The 14,033-nt window shown below is 47.5% G+C and overlaps 1 protein-coding gene and 1 long non-coding RNA gene across 2 annotated transcripts in view; both read right to left on the reverse strand.

The window, feature by feature from the left end:
- The window catches only part of LOC309346119 (dispanin subfamily A member 2b-like), an 81,386-nt gene that overhangs the window by 36,917 nt on the left and 30,436 nt on the right, over positions 1-14,033 (reverse strand). The window lies entirely within an intron of this gene.
- Positions 1,243-6,924, reverse strand: LOC309347632. The gene is made up of 2 exons (XR_014158999.1): positions 6,387-6,924; positions 1,243-2,000 (listed from the first exon to the last, which is right to left on the reverse strand). It is a non-coding gene; the product is annotated as an uncharacterized lncRNA (long non-coding RNA).

A 14,033-nucleotide genomic window follows, 5' to 3' on the forward strand; every position in this document is an offset into this window, starting at 1 on the left:
CCATCTAGCATATATTTTCACCAAAAGCACAACCAGCTTCTACGCATTGAAAACATGCTACAGCAGCCTTAATGAACACCAGGGCCGACAAAACAAAGCAAGGGGCTGGTGCCTATTGGGGCTGATAGGGTGGGCGGCAGGGAGTCCAACAGCAGGGGGCACCAGAGGCAACGACAGGCAGAGCCACAGCTAATGCGAGGCAGAGCCAACTAATTCTAGTTTTGCCTGCTCCATCCTCCCCATACAAGAGCAATGCTGAGGTTAATAGGGGAGAGAGCCAATAATAAACCCAACCCCCTTGGCTGGATGTAAGTAGCAAGGCAGGCAGGTGGGTACTGGCCAAGGGCAGACTATGGTTAGGGGGGCACTGCTTCACTCACACCAATGGAGCAGCTGCCGCTGAAACAAAGTCCTGCGTAGCAGGGCAAGAGAGCATCAATTTGTGGTATGAGGTTTCAGGTGACGGGCAGCTGCATGTCCCAGGTTTTGCCTGCGAAATACTGGAGAGCCTGGGTGGGAGATCAAGGGGAGCTTTGGCAGAAGGACTGGGAACAGCCCAGGAGAAGACGAGGAAGACTGGTAGTCCGAAGAAAGAAATCTGAAATGGGAAGGAAATTGGGCAGGAGGGGGGGGGGAGGGAATGTAGGCTGGAGAGGAGGAGATCTGAACCCATTTCATGGTGTTATCACTGGCAACGGTAGATCAATGCAGTGGTTTTGCAGCATGTGTATTATGTGCTGGTGAGGACTTTAGCAGGGCAAGAGCGGAGATTGCTCCACACTCCACAGTGAGGGTCTGCTGTCGTGGATCATGGCACTGTCACTGAGATACAGGAGGTGGGTGGGTTTTGCAGGATCCCCCCGTTTCCAAGTCTAGTTAGCATTGGTTTATTTATTTATTTATTTATTCATTCATTTATTCATTTACTACTGTAAATGTATATCCAATATGATTCATTTTGAAGCTTTGCCATTTTATATTGATTCATTTCTGGTATTCATCAATTCACTTTTTTTTATTTATTTTGTGTGTGTGTGTATGTGTATATATATACACACACACAGTGCTTTTTTCTAAAAAATGTTTAGGGGTACTCTCATTTTGACTCAAGAATATCACAATTTTATAGTTCAAATCGGGGGAAATAAACATAGTAAATGGACAAAAGTACAAAGATTCACAAAATGTTTAGAGGTATGCGAACCCCCAGAAAAAAGTTCTCCCTCTCTCTCTGTATATATATGTGTGTGTGTGTGTGTGTGTGTATGTGTAGATAGATAGATAGATAGATAGATAAATAGATAGATAGATAGTGCTGCTCCCCTTTACTGATTCTTTGTTATTGTTGTGAGCTATTGTTGTTGGGAAAGTGGCATGCAACTATAAAATCGAATCAAGATGACTATAGGCAATCTCCAGCCATCAGATGTTTCAGTGCATTTGATCCTCAGTGCTGATCAGTTTTCCTCTTCCTGTTTTGGTCTGGGATCTTTGTGTTATTGTGCAGCTGGATCACACACAGTACCCATCTCTTGGTGTGCAAAGCAGCCCCTCCACCAAATCTACCAGAAAGAACATTCATATCACCTGATATCACCTCAAATGCAGTCCTATGCAGTTCACATCTTCTGTTGGTCCTTGAGTGAAGTGCATAGACATTTCATGGTGTGTGTGTGTGTGTGTGAACCAGCCTGTAGCACATCTCTTTTTTCTTTTTTGGGGGGACTGATTCAAAAGGGCATGACATCAGAGGAGAATTTCTCTGTGCGTGAGGGTAGGATGGAGAGAAGGGGAGATCTTTTAGGATATGCACGCCGTGTCACACATCTTCAAGGGTTTTGTAGCTCATAACTTCTTGTGTTAAACATAACCACAGTTAAGATGATATACAGACATATGAATGTGAGCCCCGCCCCGACTGCCAGGTGGGACAAGAGCTGCGCTGTCCGGGAATGCTGCCGAGCGACTGTTCCGTTTCCAGCAAGGTTGGCATCGCGAGTCTGGGGAAGAAGAGAGAAAACCCATGAAAAAAATGCAACTAGAGACCTTGTCCGGAATGCAGGAATGGCTGGTAGCTAGCAAACAATCCTTTTGTCTCAGGCTGTGAGGCACTAACCAATAGCCAACAAATTATCTTTGTGATTATATGAACTTGCTGTTCCAAAACATATCTTTTGTAATGTTTCCATAAACTTGTAGGCTGGTTTATTGGGTTCCCATATTTCAAAAAATAAAAACCAGGATACCCCCCCCAAAATTGTTGAGCCTTTTAAAGGAAATAAATGTGACTGACTTACCTAAGATCCCAGGACAAAGCTCTGTATTTCGGAAATCCCCACCCCACCCCACGGGACATCAATTCTGCCTTTGAAATCCTGGTAATGTCCAAACAACTGGCAGCCCTGGTTTATATGTATTCTTTTAGAATTAGTTAGCTTAATCATAGTTACTATCTCGATCCATTCAGATTGCAGTAGCAGATCTGCTTCCCTCACAATTTTTAGCTGTTATAATCTTAGCAGCAGTTATAAGGTGGAACGCGATTTTTTGATCATTTCTCAGAATAGCATCATTTAGATAACCAAGCGGGGATGTTTTAGGTTCCAAGGGCATATGATATCCTAACGTATCAGAGATGGATATGGACATGCATGGATTTCCAGAATATTTCTATCTGAGAGCAATTCCAACAGATATGTATGTGATCTCCTTCATTTAATCTACATCTCCAACAAGAGATGTTGGAGATGTTTTAAACTGTTCTCAACATTGTGCTTTCATTGTTGTAACGCATTCCAAGACCTTAGGATGAAGGGCACATAATAAAATAAATTATAGTTGTAGTCAGTGCTGGATTTACATATAAGCTAAACAAGCTATAGCTTAGGGCCTCACTCTCTTGCCCCCCCAAAAAAAAAATTTAAAGAAAACAATAACCTGGATGTACATTTCCAAAATATAAGATAATAAATAAATAAAATAAAACCTGCATACAGCAACAGTGTTTTGTTTTGTGTAGACTCCTATGCCTGGCGTGCTCTGGTCCATGGGGTCACGAAGAGTCGGACACGACTAAACGACTAAACGAACAACAAAAATGGGCCCCACCTGCTAGCCTGCTCTCTAAAATATCACTGGTTTGCTCATTTCTATATGTAGGGTACCTACATTCTGCATGGACTGGTTGCAGGGCAACATGTGCAAATGGCTTTATATACCTATTAGGTTTATAAATTACCATATAGCATATATCCAATGCAAAAAACAGCAACAATTTGTTGTTGATAAAGGACAGCTGGACATATAAAGGGCCCCATTATCTTCAGTAGCTTAGGGCCTCATCAAACCTAAATCCAGCCCTGGTAGTAGCAGAAATCACAAGCACAATCACAATTAATAATAATTTGCACCTACCAATAATTTAGGGGAAGAGTCATTGCTCCGTGGCAGCGCATCTGCTTGGCACGCAGAAAGTCCCAGCTCCAATCCCTGGCATCTCCAGGTGGGGCTGTGATAGAGCCTGAAACCCTGGAGAGCCTCTGGCAGTCACTATTGGGAATACTGAGCTGGATAAACCAATGGCCTGACTTGGGACAAGGCAGTTTCCTATGTTCCTAACCAGATGGTTTAAGACTGGAACCTAGCAGAGCACAACAAGACTCAGAGCTTGGGCTGTATGCTCTGACTGAGTCTCAGAACTGGACACTCCTTTGGGTTTCTGCAAACACAGTCTGCACACTGATGAGATCTATTCATCAGCAATTTGGACATTATTGACTTATCCAGAGTAACGATGTGTTGTAAACAAAATCTGCCCTTCTTTCCTTATGGGGTATCCAAGAGCTTGTATAGAGTCCTTAAGTGAGTTCCCTATCGGTAGGAGAAAATAACAGAGGCCAACCAAAGAATCTTGAGAAACAAAGCAGCTAGTAAGCCTGATCTTTATTAAAGCTGTTGCAACAGGGTGCTCCCCTCACACGCAGGAAAGGAGGAGGACCCAGAACAAAGGTGTGCCTGCCCTTATACTGTATAGACATTTTAAGTTCTCTGCCCTGGAGCTCAAGACCACTCCTCCATACATCATACATACATCACAGAAGGGGTGTAACCTAAGACCACCCCCCACAAAACTTCATGCCTACATCACAGAAAAGGCGGTCTACAGCAGAAATTTGAATGTTGTTGTTTTTCCTGTCTGCCTTATCTGATTGCCTTTCCTGGTAGTCTGCCCATTCCTTTGAGATGGTGATTACCCAATTCCTGAGACAATGGAGAGGTTCCCTCACCCCCTCCCTCCTCACAGAGAAAACATTTGGTCAGTTTGGGAGTCAAAATGGTTTCTGGTCGGTCTTCCTGTGCTGCTCCAGACATGTGGTCTACATATCTATGTACGTGCTTGGTTGGTACATTTATGAACATTTATTATATATGTAAGACCTTATTTTTTTTATTACATGATGTATGAATTATCTAATTAGTTAATCCTCCCCCGAGTCTGCTGTGCCTTTTATTCTCCAAGTATGATATCAACCCACTTTTCCAGTTGTAAATGGGGTTACTGAGGTTTGCCAGTTATATAAAAAAAGCTCCTGACTTTGCTTGGCCGGATAATCTGAAGAGGCAACTCCTCCCCCTCCCCTAAATCACATCAGTTTGAACCGGCTGAGATTTATGCTGCCACAGACTTGGTTGCACCATCAGCCACAAGCTTATCTGGATCGCCACAATGATCAAACATACCCATCAGTTGTGCAACAATACTACTGCTAGTAATATCAGTCAAGGCGCTATGCTTCTACAACCAGTGTTGATTTACCAGTTCAAACAGGCCATCTCCTATCTGTTTCCAAGGACTATCAAGGTAAGGGTCTTGTGATTAAAAGTTTTTTCCATTGTGTCGATCTATTTGCTCTGCAGTGCAGCATAGGTTAAGATTTTGTTCCTCCTATCAGTTGCAATAAAAAAGTAAAGGTACCCCTGCCCGTACGGGCCAGTCGTGTCCGACTCTAGGGTTGTGCGCCCATCTCACTTAAGAGGCCGGGGGCCAGCGCTGCTCTGGCGAGCCAGCACCAGCACCAGCGCAGCACATGGAAATGCCGTTTACCTATTTATCTACTTGCACTTAGGGGTGCTTTCAAACTGCTAGGTGGGCAGGAGCTGGGACCGAAAGATGGGAGCTCACCCCGCCGTGGGGATTCGAACCGCTGACCATACGATTGGCAAGTCCTAGGCGCTGAGGTTTTACCCACAGCGCCACCCGCGTCCCATCAGTTGCAATACCCAGCCGCTATTCCTTTGAGCCCCAGTAGGGCAACACAGACACCCACTTATTAAGTGATAATGTTCCACAGTCTGCATTAGGTTATTTGGTGGCAGCAGCAGCAGCAGCAGTAGCAGTAGCAGTAATAATACCACACCCATCTGGCTGGGCTGCCCCAGCCAACACATATCAAAACATAATAAAAACGCCAAACATTAAAAACCTGCTGATACAGGACTCCTTTCAGACGTCTTACGGATCATCTATAACATGATGCTAAGTGGAGAACCAACCAGCCACTGCTGCAAAGATGGAAGGAAGGGGTGCAATTCTTGTAACTGTTTTGAAAGGGTATTCAGGTTGTGCAATGCACAGCAGCTGAATCCACCACCACTTGGGGAAATGGGCATCTGATTCGGCCAGCTGATTCACAGCTGCAGTAAACGACTCCATCCATATTGGCAAAACTCAGGCAAAGCTACCACCCAAAAGAATGCTTAGATGTTAGAATTTAGTGGTGGCCCAGCTTAAACTTGGAATGAGGCTCTAGTTCATTGCTCTTCAACCTTAGGTGCCCATATATTGGTGGATTACAGTTCCCATCATCCTTGACCATTGACTAAGCTGGCTGTGGTTGATGGGAGTTGTAGTCCAACGACATCTGGGGACCCAAGGTTGAAGACTACTGCAGTCTAGTCCACGAAAATGGATGCCACCAACCCATACCCACCTCTTCATCTTTAAGTTGCCAGGAGACTCTCTTTATGATTTCCTGCCCCTCCAGAAGCTACTCTGGAAGAGTAAACATGCACCTTTGCAAGCCTGCTTTGTCTGCAAACACCACCCACTCTGTGCCTTATAGTGCTTTCGCCTTCATTGACTCCCCAGCCTGTAGCACATCACAACAGTCCTTGACATTGTGGGGAAAGGGCTCATAGTGAAAGCCACAAGCTTAGACTCTTCCACCCAGAATGCCAGTTTTGGCCCAACCAGTGCCAGCCCTGAAGTCTCCTAAAACACAGTTCTCAAGAGGTAAAAGTTAAGTGGGGCATGCCATCTCTGCCCCCTTGTATTTTAGCACTGCATAATGCCCTCCCACGCTCACTTTCCCTCTCTTGTTTCTCACCTTTATAGAGAAAATCAAGGCAGCGACGCCCAGAGGTAGGCAGCAGCACAGCATGGTGAAGATTGAGTAGTACAGGTGATCGGGCTCATTGGTGGGCTGAGGAGGCACAATGAAGATGGCCTGCGGGGTTTGATCCGAACCTTGGTAGCCTCCTGAATCTGGTGGGCCATAATAAGCTTGGTAAAGAGGTGGCATAGAGGGAGCTGACCCATAGCCCGGGGCGGGTGGAGGCTGACCGGGAGGTGCCAGCGGATCAGCCTCTGACTCAAAGGGCTGGTTTTCAGAGAAAGGTGGTGGAGCCTGAGGGTCAGGCCAGTTGCTGGACTTCTTCTCATAGTTTGGGTCACTCATTTTGCCAGTCTACTGCCCTCTTTCCCCTCCAGCTCTTCCCAGTTCTCCAAGTACAGTTTCTCTGCCTTTCTCAGTTCTTCACGTTCCTCCTTGCTGGCCACCCTGACTTGCTGCTGGGTATCTTCTTCTCTTCTTCTCACCTCCTCCAGTCCTCTCTGTGCCTTTTGCCTTCCTCCTCTCGTGGCGCCCAACCAATCCCTCTGAATCTTCTCTATGGCTGGACGCTTGCCTTATAACGCTGGTTGGTCTGCCCGTCTGCTTAATGAACGATTTACTGATTGCCCTGGCTCTCGGACAGGATGACTTCATGATGTCTCGGAGCCTAGGCGGATGTGTGGGTGGAATAAGGCAGAGAACAAGCAACCCAGACAGACAGAGAGACAGGCTCACGTACTGTGATATGGGTGAAGACTTATTGAAGTAGGGCACTGTGAACGGATGGGCTCCTTCATACATAGATACAAATGCACTCTTCCCCATTTTACAGCCGAAAATAAGAACAGGAATCTATTCCTTGAGCTCCTGCAGGTGTTTCTTGAGCATTCATCCTGATTGGGTTATGCAGAGGTTAGTCTATGAGTATTTGTCTTGATTTGTTTGTGGGGAGATCAGACAGCAGTGTGCAGTGATGCTGATTTGCTTGCACAGTGGTTATGCATCTCCCCGTTGGTCATTTATTCCCTGGGTAAAACCACTCTTTAGGGCTCAAGGAGAGCACACAGCAAATTCAGGTTTTCTTGCATTGATGTTTGCTCTGATTTAGAGCTAAAGGGAGGGGGGTTTGTCCGAAAAGGATGGCCGCAAGGGGGAAGACTGCTCAGACCTTGCTTTCTAGGCACAGGGCAAGTGGAAGCATGGACGAACCCCATAGCTAGCAGCCAGAGCCAGTCCTGCTAAGTAGCACCACCACCATCTGAAAGAGGGAATTGTGTGGCCACACTGACAACTGAAGATGAATCTAGGAAGAGGGTGGTGGCGTCTTTTCCCCACCTCAACTGGCTGGAAGTCACATCATTCTAGGGAGAACAATATACCGGTGTTGGGGGCAGGGGCAGATGAAGGCGGGTGCAGTGGGGCTGGTCTGCCCTGGGTGCCTTCACTAAGGGGAGTGACATTTGGCGCACTTTGTTGTTGTTTAGTTGTGTCCGACTCTTCGTGACCCCATGGCCCAGAGTATGCCAGGCACCCCTGTCTTCCACTGCCTCCCACAGTTTGGTCAAACTCATGTTCTTAGCTTCGAGAACACTGTCCAACCATCTCGTCCTCGCTCGTCCCCTTCTCCTCCATCTTTCCCAACATCAGGGTCTTTTCCAGGGAGTCTTCTCTTCTCATGAGGTGGTCAAAGTATTGGAGCCTCAGCTTCACGATCTGTCCTTCCAGAGAGCACTCAGGGCTGATTTCCTTCAGAATGGATAGGTTTGATCTTCTTGCAGTCCATGGGACTCTCAGCTGTCTGCCCGCAACTCCCAAGCCTACATTGAGCCATTGGGCAGGGGAGGGGAGAGCTTTGCTGCTTTGCCATTGGCATTTCCCCCTTCCTCCTCCATTTGGGCATTGCGGGTTGGTGGCTCGCTGAATGTCCGCCATCGGAGGCTCGTTCTGCCACCGGCTGAGGGTGCACATGCCACTCCATGCATCCAAGCGGCTCTCCTGCCCCTGAGAGGGCACCTTCCACCCCCAGCACCCCTCGGGAGTGCACCCACCCTGGGCAGGGTGGGCATATGCTCCGCCGCTGGTTGGGGGTTAGTTTCAGGAGTGAGTTGGGCTGATGCTGGGAACTGAAAGCAAACACAGAGGTGCTTGGCCTTCTCTGTAGGCTGAATCCCAAAGTGGTAGCCTGGGGTGTGGGGTTTCCTGGAAAGCGAACAGGGAGGCAAGGCCCATTGGAGTATTAATGAGCCAGTGTGGTGTAGTGGTTAAGAGCAGAAGACTTGTAATCTGGTGAACCGGGTTCGCGTCTCCGCTCCTCCACATGCAGCTGCTGGGTGACCTTGGGCTAGTCACACTTCTTTGAAATCTCTCAGCCCCACTCACCTCACAGAGTGTTTGTTGTGGGGAAGGAAGGGAAAGGAGACTGTTAGCCGCTTTGAGACTCCTTCGGGTAGTGATAAAGCGGGATATCAAATCCAAACTCTTCTTCTTCTCTTCTAATGCTGTGAGCCCTACACACACACACACACATACACACACACGACTCAATAAAACCATATGTCCTAAAGACACCACAGCCTCCATTGACTGTCATTCCAAGGAAACCAAACCCGGGGGGGGGGGGAAAGTGCTTGGAATTCCTGGAATCTCTCGCCACTTGGAGACTGGGGTGCATGCAACATCACTGACAGTCTGGAGGAGGCCACTAGAACCCCTTTCAGAGCCTCTGTTTATTCCTGATCATTAGATGTTTCTTAAACCTCTCCAGCGTTTCCTGTATTACCATAATTGACTCTGCAATAGAAAACACTGAGAGGACAATCCTTTGGATTAAGCATCTAACAGGATTCAGATTTCAAATGTACTCCTGAGGCAGCCAAATACAGGTTGTGGCCAAACGGAATAACATAGCATAATAATATACATAAGAATTATACATAAAATTAAAAACCTTGCCCTATGCAATATATAAAAGAAGCCTGGAAGGGGAATCAAGGCAACAAATATAACAAGCGTTCTCTGTTGTGCTTGCAAATGGCAAATGATATGTAATTGATTACGTTTCCCCCTCCATTTTCATGGTGTTTTCTTTTGAAACGAATGAAGTGGAATCCAGCCAAAAACCACATTAACCTTCCAAGCCGCATTGCGTTGCTGACTCATGGGCATTTAATTTTTTTCTTGATACCTAAATGCATTGGTCTCTGATGAATTTCATTTTAGTTTCTGCCCAGTTTCTCACTCTATCTAGGACATTTGGGATATTATTCCTGTCTTGTTAGCTAGCCTCTCACCTGTTAATTTGAGACAGAGTACCTCCATCCCTCGGGACGTGGGTGGCGCTGTGGGTAAAAGCCTTAGCGCCTAGGGCTTGCCGAACGAAAGGTCGGCGGTGCGAATCCCCGCGGCGGGGTGCGCTCCTGCTGCTCAGTCCCAGCGCCTGCCAACCTAGCAGTTCGAAAGTACCCCCGGGTGCAAGTAGATAAATAGGGACCGCTTACTGGCGGGAAGGTAAACGGCGTTTCCGTGTGCTGCGCTGGCTCGCCAGATGCAGCTTTGTCACGCTGGCCACGTGACCCAGAAGTGTCTCCGGACAGCGCTGGCCCCCGGCCTCTTGAGTGAGATGGGCGCACCAACCCCAGAGTCTGTCAAGACTGGCCCGTACGGGCAGGGGTACCTTTACCTTTTACCTCCATCCCTTCATTTAAACCAGGGCTAGGGGAGCTGTGGTCCTCCAGATGCTGCTCCCATCAGACCCATGGAGCTGACAAATTCAGATCTGGGCCACAATACTGGGGAAGGGAAGGAGAGATTAACCATTTGTTCCCTGCACCATTGTCCTGATCTGAGTTTTCCTCCTGGAGCTGCAGAGCGGATGGTTCAGTGTGAACCCACCACTGCTATAGTGTCAGACACATATTGCAAAATATACTCACAAACCCCAGCACCACCACTAGTCTGGAGGGGTTCCCTGAGTTGTTAGAACTGGGTTAGCATATGGTAGAGGCAAGTCTTCCCTTGTTGGCAGTGAAAAATAACAGCATCAACAAAATGAAAGGAAAGCAAAGAGAGTCGAGCTGTTCAGCTGGTGCAGAATTGGAAATTTACTGGAGCAAATAAAAATGCATTGCACATCTCAGTATGCATCTTGGAGCCAAACTAGACATTTCTTTAATTGAATGGTTTGCAGTCATGTCTGGTGTCAGGGAACTGCCATCGGAGCCAGAGGAGGAGGGAGGGCTCCAGAGGGATGCCGGAGAGCGTCCCAGGAGGGAGAGAGGCAGCCCATCTTCTGGGGGAAGGAAATCAGCGTAGCACCAGTGGAGAAGGGGGGCAGATGGGGGAATCGGCAAGGGTGCTCCATGACTCCTCGCCGGAGACCAGCGGGGAGAGCACGGGTCCTCCTCTGCCCACACCCTCCCTGCGGAGAAGGCTTCTGCGTAGGGAGAGTAGGCGGAGACTACGCGTCAAAGAGCTTCTTTGCTGGAAGAAGTTCAAGAAACGCCCACTGACGGATTCTGCCAGCGATTGAGGCAGCCACGGATGAGTGGCTGTCTGGACAGAAAGGGTTCACCCAGGTAACCCAGCCAAGCGTGGTGCCGATTTATGCACAAGCAACCCCTAGAACCATTACATCTGGTTTTTTTTTTTTTTTAATAAAAATAATAATACAGGGCCTGGGGACAATATCAAGGGTGACAGTAGCATCTAGGCAGGAATGGAAGAGGTTGAGCTCTTCCCTTCCCAGGTGTAATCCTGGTGATATTTTGCATTAGAAGAGAGAAAAAAGAAACTTCTAGCTTGAAATTCACTCTCTCTTGACATTTCATGGTGATGAAACTGCGGACAGTGATTGGCTGAAGCTTCTCCAATGATCACAAAGGGTCAAGACACACCTGGAGAACAGAAGACTGATAGCCATCTTCAAGTGTCTGAAGGACTGTCATGTGGAAAACACAGCAAGATTGTTTTCTGCTCCTCCAGAGGATTCAAATTGAAAGAAAGGATTGAAGTTATAAGAAAGGAGATTCCGACTAAACATTAGGAAGAACATTCTGACAGTAAGAGCTGTTTGACAGTGGAGTATCTTGGAAGCTGGTGGATTCTCCTTCATTGGAGGTTTTCAGACAGAAGTTAGGTCAGGATCGTTTAGCTGTGGTTCCTGACCTTTGGTCAGCTTTACAATTCTGTTTCCCCTGAAGTTGCCTCAAAGACTGTTTTGAAGTTCTTACATTCTACTGCTGTTCATCAAACCTCAGGGTTCCATCCTCCCCTCATGCTTTTTAACATCCACATGCAGCCGCTGGGAGAGATCATCAGGGGGTTTGGGCTGGGTGTCCATCAATATGCAGATGATACCCAGCTCTACATATCTTTCAAATTGGAACCAGTTAAGGTGGTGAAGGTCCTGTGTGAGTGTCTCGAGGCTGTTGGTGGATGGATGGCGGCTAACAGATTGAGGTTGAATCCTGACAAGACAGAAATACTGTTTTGGGGGGACAGGGAGTGGGTGGGTGTGGAGGACTCCCTGGTCCTGAATGGGGTAAATGTGCCCCTGAAGGACCAGCTGCGCAGCCTGGGAGTCATTTTGGACTCACAGCTGTCCATGGAGGTGCAGGTCCATTCTGTGTCCAGGGCAGCTGTCTACCAGCTCCATCTTGTATGCAGGCTGAGACCCTACCTGCCCACAGACTGTCTCACCAGAGTCGTGCATGCTCTGGTTATCTCCCACTTGGACTACTGCAATGTGCTCTATGTGGGGCTACCTTTGAAGGTGACCCAGAAACTACAACTAATCCATAATGCAGCAGCTAGACTAGTGACTGGGAGTGGCTGCCGAGATCACATAACACTGGTCTTGAAAGACCTACATTGGCTCCCAGTACGTTTCTGAGCACAATTCAAAGGGTTCAGGCCCAGTATACCTGAAGGAATGTTTCCCCACCCATCGTTCAGCCTGGTCACTGTCCAGCACCAAGGGCCTTCTGGTGGTTCTCTCACTTTGAGAAGTGAAGCCACAGGGAACCAGGCAAAGGGCCTTCTCAGTAGTGGCACGCACCCTGTGGAATGTCCTCCCATCAGATGTTAAGGAAATAAATAACTATCTGACTTTTAGAAGACACCTGAAGGCAGCCCTGTTTAGAGAAGTTTTAAAAGACTGATGTTTTAATGTATTTTTAATGTTATACGGAAATCACAGGGTGAGCATGCAATGTGTACCAGCCTGCACCAACAGAAGGATTCAAAAGGCATGGCATCAAACCAGGATAACTGGTCCATCTTTTCAGGTAGTAATGCTGTGCAATGCATCTTCAGGAAATGTCAGCTACTGAGCAAAGATCAGAGAGGAACAGCAAGGAAAGCTACAGAGTTAGGAATCCAATCCCTACCAGGAGAGCTGTTTGAGCCAAGAGGGGTGTCAAGTGAGAGTTTTGCTGAGCAGCCAAGCTGTTTTCAGTGATATTTGCTTCGCGTGTCTGTGCAGAAAAAGAGAGAAGCAACGGATTAGTGGAAAAATGCAAAACATTGCGTGCATGCAGACGTGGGTGGTCCTCCTGAGAAGTTGAGAAATAGTCGCCTCTGTGTTGGCCAACAAAGATTCCTGTTGGATGCCAAAGCCCCATGACCCAGTCACTCCCTATGTGATGAAATAAGCAGGCAAGACGGCAGAAGAAAGGGGGTTTGGGGGGTTGAAATAGGCCACAACTATTTGATACAGTTGTGAAAGTTTTGGCAAAGCTATTGGGTGAAGCCATTTAATTATTTCCAGCCCATCTGCTGGGAGTGTATCTAAGGGGAAACCACAAATGGGGGAGGCCTATGACCTACATCAAATAGGGGAACACCACTCCCCCCAAGGGATCCCCCTGGAGGAGTTCTATGGCCCTGGCCTCTGTCTAGGCGTCGGACAGAAGCAACTCCTCATGAGATACCCATAAGCAAAGAGGGGCAGGCAGAAGCTACGAACTCCTCCAGCAGGGAATCATCATCATCATCACTATCACTATCACTATCACTATCACTATCACTATCACTATCACTATCACTATCACTATCACTATCATTATCATCAGTGGCATTTGGGATAATGTTGCCGTAGTGGAGACAACATGCACTTTTTAGCTGTGGCTGCTGGCTGGTCGTCAGCTAGCATGGATCCAGCCTGAGGTGGGGAATATTTGGTCCTCCAGCTGCTGCTGAACTCCAATTCCCATCATCCCCAGCCAGCAGAGCCAGTGGCCAGGTATGATGGGATTTGTAGTCCAGCAACAACTGAGTAGCCACAAGTTGCGCACTCCTGATAGAGATAGATGGCTTTCATTCACTCCGACTGCAATGTTTAAAAAATGAAAGAGGGGACACTTGGGTATAACGTTGTCTTGACTCCCGCTTGGACTATGACGACAGAGGCAAGAGTAAGGAAGAGATCTTTATTGACATAGAGGTACCAGCTCAGCAACGGTGGTGAGTCTAAGCAGTCTTTACGCTCAGGCTAGGTGACAGGAAAGGTGAGATTAGCCAGGTTAGAAGCTGTGATTTCAGCTTACAGAGCCGAAGATCAGGGCAAGGAATTCAGAACTGTGCAGAAGCAATGGACTAATCCCAATGGGTTGACACCCCCACCTGCCAAGCTTTTGAAGACAG

Source organism: Podarcis erhardii (genome assembly GCF_964252035.2).
Source record: "Podarcis erhardii genome assembly, chromosome: 7".
In the NCBI taxonomy this organism is placed as follows: domain Eukaryota; kingdom Metazoa; phylum Chordata; class Lepidosauria; order Squamata; family Lacertidae; genus Podarcis; species Podarcis erhardii.